Genomic DNA, 12,834 nt, shown 5'->3' with positions numbered 1-12,834 from the left:
AGTTTAGTGATAAAACATTCCCATTGTCTAATCACCTCCGGAGTCAGACTGCTAATTGATAAGATGGACTGCATTGTTTTTTTTTATGTGTAACTTGTTATCTGAAGTACTGTAATCCTATTGTGGCCTGTCAAAGGACATTGTCTCTCTATCTAAATGTGTGATGGGGGATTTTATGCTTCCCCCCCTGGGAGTGCCTGTGTGCATGTAACCTCAATAAAAAGCAGGCTGGGCATCCCAGTCCTGAGTTCTTGGTTGACCCTCAATCGCAGCGTTGACTCGTTTTTGTGGGCAGAAGGGTATCCTAGCTGTACTACAGCTAAGGGGGATTATTCTACATTTGCGAGACTCATATAAAATACTATGGAAAGCATCTTCTCCCCTCTTCAGCAATAGGGATCCAGGCTACTAAGCGGTCCATCTCTCAGCGAGACTAAGGGTAACCGTAACAGTGATACATTGTGATACATTGTGATACAATGAGATGCATTGTGATAAAACCTGATACATTGTGATACAATAAGATGCATTGTGATACAACGTGATACATTGTGCTACAATGTGATACATTGTGATACAACGTATAGTGGGATACAGTGGAATACAATGGGATACAGTGTGATACAACACAATGCAGTGTGATACAACGAGACACATTGTGATACCAGAGAATACTTTGTTATACAACGGGATACATTGTGATACAACATGATACAGTGTGATACAATGTGAAACATTGTGATAAAACGGGATACATTGTGATACAATGTGATAATACAACGTATAGTGGGATACAATGTGATACAGTGGAATACAATGGGATACAGTGTGATACAATGCGATACAGTGTTATACAATGAGACACAATGTGATATGAGAGAATACTTTGTGATACAACTGGATACATTGTGATACAACGTGATACTTTGTGATACAACAGGATACAGTGTGATACAATGGGATACATTGTGATAAATTATGATACAATGAGATGCATTGTGATACAACCTGATACATTGTGATACAACATGAAACATTGTGATACAACGGGATACATCATAATACAACATTATACAGTGTGATACAACATGATACAGTGTGATACAACAGGATACATTGTGATACAACATGATACAGTGTGATACAACGGGATACATCGTAATACAACATGATACAGTGTGATACAACATGATACAGTGTGATACAACGGGATACATCGTAATACAACATGATACAGTGTGATACAACATGATACAGTGTGATACAACATGATACAGTGTGATACAACATGATACAGTGTGATACAACATGAAACATTGTGATACAACGGGATACATTGTAATACAACATGATACAGTGTGATACAACATGATACATTGTGATACAACGGGATACATCATAATACAACATGATACAGTGTGATACAACATGATACAGTGTGATACAACAGGATACATTGTGATACAACATGATACAGTGTGATACAACGGGATACATCGTAATACAACATGATACAGTGTGATACAACATGATACAGTGTGATACAACATGATACAGTGTGATACAACATGAAACATTGTGATACAACGGGATACATTGTAATACAACATGATACATTGTTATACAACGTGATACATTGTGATACAAGTTCATGTAAACTACAAATTTGTTGTAATTTTGGTTTCAATAAAAGTTTTGGACTTTTCGTGCTGCTATTTCTGAGGTTATGTGAAGAAACCTGCCCCCTGCACTAATTTCATCTAAAGGTGCTGAACATGCTTTTGACCATCGTGAGTAAGCCAGACATTTAGTGGCAGTGGATCAGGAGAAAGTGGATTGGTTGTTACTTTTTTGTTTTTGACTGCAATAAAACTATTTTGTTCCTAATTCAGTGAGGGATATTTGTTAGCAAACAAATTCTCTGTTTTTCGGGGGGGGGGGGGAAATGTCCTGAAGTAAAGAATTTAATGTAGTTACCAGGCAAAACTGTTGCTCAGTGTGCAGACTAATAAATACAAGAAAGAAGGTACCTTGGCTAGAGTGCCATGCTAGACACAGGGGTTAGAGTGCCAGGCTAGACACAGGGGTGAGAGCGCAACACTAGACCAAGGGGCGAGAGTCCCAGACTAGACACAGGGGCGAGAGTCCCAGACTAGACACAGGGGCGAGAGTCCCAGACTAGACACAGGGGCGAGAGTGCCAGACTAGACACAGGGTTGAGAGCACAAAGCTAGACCTAGGGGGAGAGTCCCAGGCTAGTCACAGGGTCGAGATTGCCAGACTAGACACAGGGGCAAGAGTGCCAGACTAGACACAGGGGCAAGAGTGCCATGTTAGACACAGGGGCGAGAGTGCCAGACTAGACACAGGGACAAGAGTGCCATGTTAGACACAGGGGCGAGAGTGCCAGGCTAGACACAGGGGTGAGAGCACAAGGCTAAACCCAGGGGTGAGAGTCCCAGTCTAGTCACAGGGATGAGAGTGCCAGACTAGACACAGGGGCGAGAGTGCCATGCTAGACACAGTGGCGAGAGTGCCAGACTAGACACAGGGTTGAGAGCACAAAGCTAGACCCAGGGGGAGAGTCCCAGGCTAGTCACAGGGTCGAGATTGCCAGACTAGACACAGGGGCAAGAGTGCCAGACTAGACACAGGGGCAAGAGTGCCATGTTAGACACAGGGGCGAGAGTGCCAGGCTAGACACAGGGGTGAGAGCACAAGGCTAAACCCAGGGGTGAGAGTCCCAGTCTAGTCACAGGGATGAGAGTGCCAGACTAGACACAGGGGCGAGAGTGCCATGCTAGACACAGTGGCGAGAGTGCCAGACTAGACACAGGGTTGAGAGTGCAAAGCTAGACCCAGGGGCGAGAGTCTGAGGCTAGTCACAGGTCCGAGAGTGCCAGACTAGACACAGGGGCAAGAGTGCCATGCTAGACACAGGGGCGAGAGTTCCAGACTAGACACAGGGGCAAGAGTGCCATGCTAGACACAGGGGTGAGAGTGCCAGGGTAGACACAGGGGTGAGAGCGCAATGCTAGACCCAGGGTTGAGAGTCCCAGTCTAGTCACAGGGGCAAGAGTGCCAGACTAGATACAGGGGCGAGAGTGCCATGCTAGACACAGGGGAGAGAGTGCCATGCTAGACACAGGGGCGAGAGTGACAGGCTAGACACAGGGGCCAGAGTGCCATGCTAGACACAGGGGCGAGAGTGCCAGAATAGACACAGGGGCCAGAGTGCCAGACTAGACCCAGGGGTGAGAGTGCCAGGCTAGACACAGGGGTGAGAGCACCACACTAGACCCAGGGGCGAGAGCGCCACACTAGACACAGGGGCAAGAGTGCCAGACTAGACACAGGTGTGAGAGTGCAACGCTAGACACAGGGTGAGAGAGCCAGGCTAGACACAGGAGCAAGAGTGCCATGCTAGACACAGGGGCGAGAGTGCCATGCTAGACCCAGGGCCGAGAGTGCCAGACTAGACACAGGGGTGAGAGTGCCATGCTAGACCCAGGGGCAAGAGTGCCAGACTAGACACAGGGGCAAGAGTGCCAGACTAGACACAGGGACGAGAGTGCCATGCTAGACACAGGGGCAAGAGTGCCAGGCTAGACACAGGGACGAGAGCGCCATACTAGACACAGGGGTGAGAGCGCCAGACTAGACACAGGAGCAAGAGTGCCAGACTAGACACAGGGGCGAGAGTGCCATGCTAGACACAGGGGTGAGAGTGCCAGACTAGACACAGGGGCAAGAGTGCCAGACTAGACACAGGGGCGAGAGTGCCAGACTAGACACAGGGGCGAGAGTGCCATGCTAGACAAAGGGGTGAGAGTGCCATGCTAGACCCAGGGGTGAGAGTGCCAGACTAGACACAGGGGCGAGAGTGCCAGACTAGACACAAGGGCGAGAGTGCCAGACTAGACACAGGGGCGAGAGTGCCATGCTAGACCCAGGGGCGAGAGTGCCATGCTAGACCCAGGGGCGAGAGTGCCATGCTAGACCCAGGGGCGAGAGTGCCAGACTAGACACAGGGGCGAGAGTGCCAGACTAGACACAGGGGCGAGAGTGCCAGACTAGACACAAGGACGAGAGTGCCAGACTAGACACAGGGGTGAGAGTGCCAGGCTAGGCATAGCGTTGAAAGTGCCAGGCTAGACACAGGGGCGAGAGTGCCAGACTAGACACAGGGGCAATAGTGCCATGCTAGACACAGGGGTGAGAGTGCCACGCTAGACACAGGGGCAAGAGTGCCAGACTAGACAGAGGGATGAGAGTGCCATGCTAGACACAGGGGCGAGAGTGCCAGGCTAGACACAGGGGTGAGAGCGCCATGCTAGACACAGGGGTGAGAGCGCAAGACTAGATACAGGAGCAAGAGTGCCAGACTACAGGGGCGAGAGTGCCATGCTAGACACAGGGGCGAGAGTGCCAGACTAGACACAGGGGCAAGAGTGCCAGACTAGACACAGGGGCGAGAGTGCCAGACTAGACATAGGGGTGAGAGTGCCATGCTAGACACAGGGGTGAGAGTGCCATGCTAGACCCAGGGGTGAGAGTGCCAGACTAGACACAGGGGCGAGAGTGCCAGACTAGACACAGGGGCGAGAGTGCCAGACTAGACACAGGGACGAGAGTGCCATGCTAGACCCAGGGGCGAGAGTGCCATGCTAGACCCAGGGGTGAGAGTGCCAGACTAGACACAGGGGCGAGAGTGCCAGACTAGACACAGGGGAGAGAGTGCCAGACTAGACACAAGGACGAAAGTGCCAGACTAGACACAGGGGCGAGAGTGCCAGGCTAGGCATAGCGTTGAAAGTGCCAGGCTAGACCCAGGGGCGAAAGCGCCATGCTAGACCCAGGGGCGAGAGTGCCAGACTAGACACAGGGGCAAGAGTGCCACGCTAGACACAGGGGTGAGAGTGCCACGCTAGACAAAGGGCGAGAGTGCCAGACTAGACACAGGGGCAAGAGTGCCATGCTAGACACAGGGGTGAGAGTGCCAGGGTAGACACAGGGGTGAGAGCGCAATGCTAGACCCAGGGTTGAGAGTCCCAGTCTAGTCACAGGGGCAAGAGTGCCAGACTAGATACAGGGGCGAGAGTGCCATGCTAGACACAGGGGAGAGAGTGCCATGCTAGACACAGGGGCGAGAGTGACAGGCTAGACACAGGGGCCAGAGTGCCATGCTAGACACAGGGGCGAGAGTGCCAGAATAGACACAGGGGCCAGAGTGCCAGACTAGACCCAGGGGTGAGAGTGCCAGGCTAGACACAGGGGTGAGAGCACCACACTAGACCCAGGGGCGAGAGCGCCACACTAGACACAGGGGCAAGAGTGCCAGACTAGACACAGGTGTGAGAGTGCAACGCTAGACACAGGGTGAGAGAGCCAGGCTAGACACAGGAGCAAGAGTGCCATGCTAGACACAGGGGCGAGAGTGCCATGCTAGACCCAGGGCCGAGAGTGCCAGACTAGACACAGGGGTGAGAGTGCCATGCTAGACCCAGGGGCAAGAGTGCCAGACTAGACACAGGGGCAAGAGTGCCAGACTAGACACAGGGACGAGAGTGCCATGCTAGACACAGGGGCAAGAGTGCCAGGCTAGACACAGGGACGAGAGCGCCATACTAGACACAGGGGTGAGAGCGCCAGACTAGACACAGGAGCAAGAGTGCCAGACTAGACACAGGGGCGAGAGTGCCATGCTAGACACAGGGGTGAGAGTGCCAGACTAGACACAGGGGCAAGAGTGCCAGACTAGACACAGGGGCGAGAGTGCCAGACTAGACACAGGGGCGAGAGTGCCATGCTAGACAAAGGGGTGAGAGTGCCATGCTAGACCCAGGGGTGAGAGTGCCAGACTAGACACAGGGGCGAGAGTGCCAGACTAGACACAGGGGCGAGAGTGCCAGACTAGACACAGGGGCGAGAGTGCCATGCTAGACCCAGGGGCGAGAGTGCCATGCTAGACCCAGGGGCGAGAGTGCCATGCTAGACCCAGGGGCGAGAGTGCCAGACTAGACACAGGGGCGAGAGTGCCAGACTAGACACAGGGACAAGAGTGCCAGACTAGACACAAGGACGAGAGTGCCAGACTAGACACAGGGGTGAGAGTGCCAGGCTAGGCATAGCGTTGAAAGTGCCAGGCTAGACACAGGGGCGAGAGTGCCAGACTAGACACAGGGGCAATAGTGCCATGCTAGACACAGGGGTGAGAGTGCCACGCTAGACACAGGGGCAAGAGTGCCAGACTAGACAGAGGGATGAGAGTGCCATGCTAGACACAGGGGCGAGAGTGCCAGGCTAGACACAGGGGTGAGAGCGCCATGCTAGACACAGGGGTGAGAGCGCAAGACTAGATACAGGAGCAAGAGTGCCAGACTACAGGGGCGAGAGTGCCATGCTAGACACAGGGGCGAGAGTGCCAGACTAGACACAGGGGCAAGAGTGCCAGACTAGACACAGGGGCGAGAGTGCCAGACTAGACATAGGGGTGAGAGTGCCATGCTAGACACAGGGGTGAGAGTGCCATGCTAGACCCAGGGGTGAGAGTGCCAGACTAGACACAGGGGCGAGAGTGCCAGACTAGACACAAGGGCGAGAGTGCCAGACTAGACACAGGGACGAGAGTGCCATGCTAGACCCAGGGGCGAGAGTGCCATGCTAGACCCAGGGGTGAGAGTGCCAGACTAGACACAGGGGCGAGAGTGCCAGACTAGACACAGGGGAGAGAGTGCCAGACTAGACACAAGGACGAAAGTGCCAGACTAGACACAGGGGCGAGAGTGCCAGGCTAGGCATAGCGTTGAAAGTGCCAGGCTAGACCCAGGGGCGAAAGCGCCATGCTAGACCCAGGGGCGAGAGTGCCAGACTAGACACAGGGGCAAGAGTGCCACGCTAGACACAGGGGTGAGAGTGCCACGCTAGACAAAGGGTGAGAGAGCCAGGCTAGACACAGGGCGGAGAGTGCCATGCTAGACCCAGGGGTGAGAGTGACAGGCTAGACACAGGGGTAAGAGTGCCAGACTAGACACAGGTGTGAGACTGCCATACTAGACACAGGGGTGAGAGTGCCACGCTAGACACAGGGTGAAAGAGCCAGGCTAGACACAGGGGCGAGAGTGCCATGCTAGACCCAGGGGTGAGAGTGCCATGCTAGACACAGAGGTGAGAGTGCCAGACTAGACACAGGGGTGAGAGTGCAATGCTAGACACAGGGTGAGAGAGCCAGGCTAGACACAGGAGCAAGAGCTCCATGCTAGACACAGGGGTAAGAGTGCCATGCTAGACACAGGGGTAAGAGTGCCATGCTAGACCCAGGGGCGAGAGTGCCAGACTAGACCCAGGGGCGAGAGTGCCATGCTAGACCCAGGGGTGAGAGTGCCAGACTAGACACAGGGGCAAGAGTGCCACGCTAGACACAGGGGTGAGAATGCCATGCTAGACACAGGGTGAGAGAGCCAGGCTAGACACAGGGTGAGAGAGCCATGCTAGACACAGGGTGAGAGAGCCAGGCTAGACACAGGGGCAAGAGTGCCATGCTAGACCCAGGGGTGAGAGTGACAGGCTAGACATAGAGACGAGAGTGCCACGCCAGACACAGGGGTGAGAGTACCAGACTAGAAACAGGGGCAAGAGTGCCAGGCTAGACCCAGGGGTAAGAGTGCCATGCTAGACCCAGGGGTAAGAGTGCCATGCTAGACACAGGGGTAAGAGTGCCATGCTAGACACATGTTATGTGTTATTTTAACAAATTAGGATCATATTTTGCATATTTCTGTGTATCTTTTACATTCATTGAATTTTGTATTTGAATTTGACAGCTTCAGAAAGTTGAAGGGACAGGGGAGTTTCCTGAGTTGAACAACAGAGTTCCCAGGGTATGTCAAAAACTCTCTCACCCACCAGTCCTGTGAAAATCTGTATCCCAGAGAGCTACATTAGTCTCTATGGGGCGAGAGTGCCATGCTAGACCCAGGGGTGAGAGTGCCAGACTAGACACAGGGGCAAGAGTGCCATGCTAGACACAGGGGCGAGAGTGCCATGCTAGACACAGGGGTGAGAGTGCCATGCTAGACAAAGGGGTGAGAGTGCCAGACTAGACACAGGGGCGAGAGTGCCAGACTAGACACAAGGGCGAGAGTGCCAGACTAGACACAGGGGCGAGAGTGCCATGCTAGACCCAGGGGCGAGAGTGCCATGCTAGACCCAGGGGCGAGAGTGCCAGACTAGACACAGGGGCGAGAGTGCCAGACTAGACACAGGGGCGAGAGTGCCAGACTAGACACAAGGACGAGAGTGCCAGACTAGACACAGGGGTGAGAGTGCCAGGCTAGGCATAGCGTTGAAAGTGCCAGGCTAGACACAGGGGCGAGAGTGCCAGACTAGACACAGGGGCAAGAGTGCCACACTAGACACAGGGGCGAGAGTGCCACGCTAGACACAGGGGCAAGAGTGCCAGACTAGACAGAGGGACGAGAGTGCCATGCTAGACACAGGGGAGAGAGTGCCAGGCTAGACACAGGGGTGAGAGCACCATGCTAGACACAGGGGTGAGAGCGCAAGACTAGATACAGGAGCAAGAGTGCCAGACTAGACACAGGGGCGAGAGTGCCATGCTAGACACAGGGGCGAGAGTGCCAGACTAGACACAGGGGCAAGAGTGCCAGACTAGACACAGGGGCGAGAGTGCCAGACTAGACATAGGGGTGAGAGTGCCATGCTAGACACAGGGGTGAGAGTGCCATGCTAGACCCAGGGGTGAGAGTGCCAGACTAGACACAGGGGCGAGAGTGCCAGACTAGACACAGGGGCGAGAGTGCCATGCTAGACCCAGGGGCGAGAGTGCCAGACTAGACACAGGGGCGAGAGTGCCAGACTAGACACAGGGGAGAGAGTGCCAGACTAGACACAAGGACGAAAGTGCCAGACTAGACACAGGGGCGAGAGTGCCAGACTAGACACAAGGACGAGAGTGCCAGACTAGACACAGGGGCGAGAGTGCCAGGCTAGGCATAGCGTTGAAAGTGCCAGGCTAGACCCAGGGGCGAGAGCACCATGCTAGACCCAGGGGCGAGAGTGCCAGACTAGACACAGGGGCAAGAGAGCCACGCTAGACACAGGGGTGAGAGTGCCACGCTAGATACAGGGTGAGAGAGCCAGGCTAGACACAGGGCGGAGATTGCCATGCTAGACCCAGGGGTGAGAGTGACAGGCTAGACACAGGGGTAAGAGTGCCAGACTAGACACAGGTGTGAGACCGCCATACTAGACACAGGGGTGAGAGTGCCATGCTAGACACAGGGTGAGAGAGCCAGGCTAGACACAGGGGCGAGAGTGCCATGCTAGACCCAGGGGTGAGAGTGCCACGCTAGACACAGAGGTGAGAGTGCCAGACTAGACACAGGGGTGAGAGTGCAATGCTAGACACAGGGTGAGAGAGCCAGGCTAGACACAGGAGCAAGAGCTCCATGCTAGACACAGGGGTAAGAGTGCCATGCTAGACACAGGGGTAAGAGTGCCATGCTAGACCCAGGGGCGAGAGTGCCAGACTAGACCCAGGGGCGAGTGTACCATGCTAGACCCAGGGGTGAGAGTGCCAGACTTGACACAGGGGCAAGAGTGCCACGCTAGACACAGGGGTGAGAATGCCATGCTAGACACAGGGTGAGAGAGCCAGGCTAGACACAGGGTGAGAGAGCCATGCTAGACACAGGGTGAGAGAGCCAGGCTAGACACAGTGGCGAGAGTGCCATGCTAGACCCAGGGGTGAGAGTGACAGGCTAGACATAGAGACGAGAGTGCCACGCCAGACACAGGGGTGAGAGTACCAGACTAGAAACAGGGGCAAGAGTGCCTGGCTAGACTCAGGGGTAAGAGTGCCATGCTAGACCCAGGGGTAAGAGTGCCATGCTAGACACAGGGGTAAGAGTGCCATGCTAGACACATGTTATGTGTTATTTTAACAAATTAGGATCATATTTTGCATATTTCTGTGTATCTTTTACATTCATTGAATTTTGTATTTGAATTTGACAGCTTCAGAAAGTTGAAGGGACAGGGGAGTTCCCTGAGTTGAACAACAGAGTTCCCAGGGTATGTCTAAAACTCTCTCACCCACCAGTCCTGTGAAAATCTGTATCCCAGAGAGCTACATTAGTCTCTATGGAAGACATCTCTTATCTTTCTGGCACTTTGAGCTTCTGTGCTTTTTCTTATAGAATTTAGTAAATTTAGCCACTGTGAAGTCTGCACTATAATTTCTCTAAAACATAGAACAATTTCGATTAATGAGACCATAGAAAGTAATGAAGTTCTCTGGAAAAATGTCAGTTTTCCAATTTTAAAAATAAATAGAAGAAATGCAAAGTGCAATGTAATTTGTAATAGATAAACATAAATATACAAAATATGAGACTAATTTGTTAAAGTCACAAACTGCGAAGGCATAATCAGAATTTGTAAAATCACAATCCTAAATACACTGCTGTATACAAAATAAAATGCAAAATAGAAAGTACAAAGTTAAATTTAATAAAAGTCAATCTGAAGTGTAAAGTGATATAAAATACAAAGCAACAAACTGTAAATGCAGCAGAACTATATGGCACTGAGGTTGTTTCTCCTTCATATATATGGGGGGAGGTAAAGCAAAATCTGCCTTTCTAAAAATTCACTAGGGATATAGCGTAGATCTTTCAATCACCAAGCCTAATGTAAGAAGCTGCAATTATGAGACTGCCGCACCTTACACTCTCCGCAACCTCTGACAATTGGAATCAAAATGCTCACTTGGGATAATTGACAGGCGCTTCTCTCACGTCAGAGAAGGGGGCCGCATTACAATTTCAAGGGAGCTTGTAAGATGGTACATACAGGCAACGAACGTAAAGAGTTACGTTTAGAACATTGTCCGCAGGACATGGGGCCCATTGTGTGAAACCAGAAACAGCTAGCAGGGACATTGCCAGAGATTATGGAATAGGGTACATTTAAAGCGTTATCTTGTCTTTGGTGTAGCAGTTTTAACCACACAAATAAGTCAACTAAGTTTGTCGTATTCATTTGTTTGTTTTTCTTGAAGGGACCTTACTTCTTACAGAAAAAATAACAAATCAAATACAATTATTTATTTATTTATTAATTTTTTACATTTTTTCAAATTCAGGTCAATAAAAATGATTCAGCAGTAGATTATAGATCTATTAAAGATCCAAGCTACATCTCCTGACTGTCCAACATACGCACTAAGTCTGAACCGACATACGCTCATTGGGGCCGATTTATCAAGGTCTGTCCCACATGATACGTTGTAGAAAATCATGTTCATCGCTGAATGCCGACAGCATATGCTGTCGGCATTTAACATTGCACAAGCCGCTCTGGTGAACTGCTTGTGCAATGCCACCCCCTGCAGATTTTCAGCCAATCTAACAGGGGGTGTAAATCAACCTGATCGCATAGGATCGGGCGAATTGCAGACCGCAGCCTCAGAAGCGGCGGACAAGTTATGGAGCAGCAGGCGTAAGACCGCTGCTTCATAAATGCTGTTTCCGACGAGCCTGAAGTGTGTGCAGAAACAGGGGCATCAGGGGCCATTCTGCCCCTGATAAATCACCCCCTAAGTCTCCAGGCTGCCTGACATACGCACTTAGGGCTCGATGATTGAAAGTTCTCTGGGCTGGCGAGATTAATAAATGCTGCCAGTCCTATTTCCCTGGGGAAATGATCTAAAGCCACTTTTTATCCTGAATACAGGGCGTCTCGCTAAGGGGTGTATACTGCATTTTCATATGAAATGTGCGCAACAAAATTTGTATTTTAAACATCATACAAAATAAATATGTGGACCCTTCCCACTAAAATAAGCAGGAAAAAATTGTATTGTTAAGGTGCATCAAAAATCGTAACAACGGGGGCGGAGCCGACCAGCAAAGCAAATGGTCGCATCAGGCTAGAGCTCCGGCCAAGAAAGCTCTAAATGGGCACTTTTTAATCTATAGCTGGACATTACTGGGTCAAATTACTGTTTATGGCGAATACTTAGGGAAGCTGGTTACTTATTTGGCCACCGGTTGTTGAGAGCCCGGTGAACATCGGAACTGCAGCTGCGGAGTGAGGCCTATCAGAGTCACACGGAAGGGCTGTGAGGACTCCGACTACTCTACACCAAGAGAGGAAACAGGTTCGGAGGGCGGCTTGCTCCCGGTGCTTCTGCGCTTCTACGAGCGTGAGAAGTAAGACATCATAAGAGGAGCTGTGAGTATTGCTGCACGGAGGACCCGCCGGGCGGCCTAATTAGGTGACGCAGGTGTGTGCTGGACACGCTGCACTAGAGGCTACTGAGAGGTTGGTCACAACTACACATATTGATTATCTAACTACCGCATACCTCTCACACTTGCTCATATGATATATTGCCCCAGCGGCAGACTATGAACTGTTAATAATACTGACTAAGTGACAATCTGCCCTTGAAAGTGACCGCAATTAAAAAAAAGGGAACTTTTGAAGCCACATTTGCACTGTCTGTGAGGGGACTGTAGATATATATGCAGAGGGCCTGTGAGCCTTGGGAACACATAAACAATATCTAACGCACTAATATACTACGAGGTTGGTGCGGCCTAGTGGCCTACAACGGTTTCGCACTATAACTGATTATAACACAGGGCCATACATACCTCACAAAAATCATTTGTTGTGACTCTGCACCTAAGATGGCCTCCAAAAACAAGCACAGGGCGGATAAGTTATCAAGAGGGGGTGCGGGGACAGGAGGCAAGCTGAACTCCTACTTTAAGAGCCAGGATACTTCCCCAACCGGTGAGATCA

Source organism: Bombina bombina, chromosome 1, assembly GCF_027579735.1.
Source record: "Bombina bombina isolate aBomBom1 chromosome 1, aBomBom1.pri, whole genome shotgun sequence".
In the NCBI taxonomy this organism is placed as follows: Eukaryota; Metazoa; Chordata; class Amphibia; order Anura; family Bombinatoridae; genus Bombina; species Bombina bombina.
The sequence above is the reverse complement of the archived record's forward strand: the minus strand, read 5'-3'. Positions refer to the sequence as shown.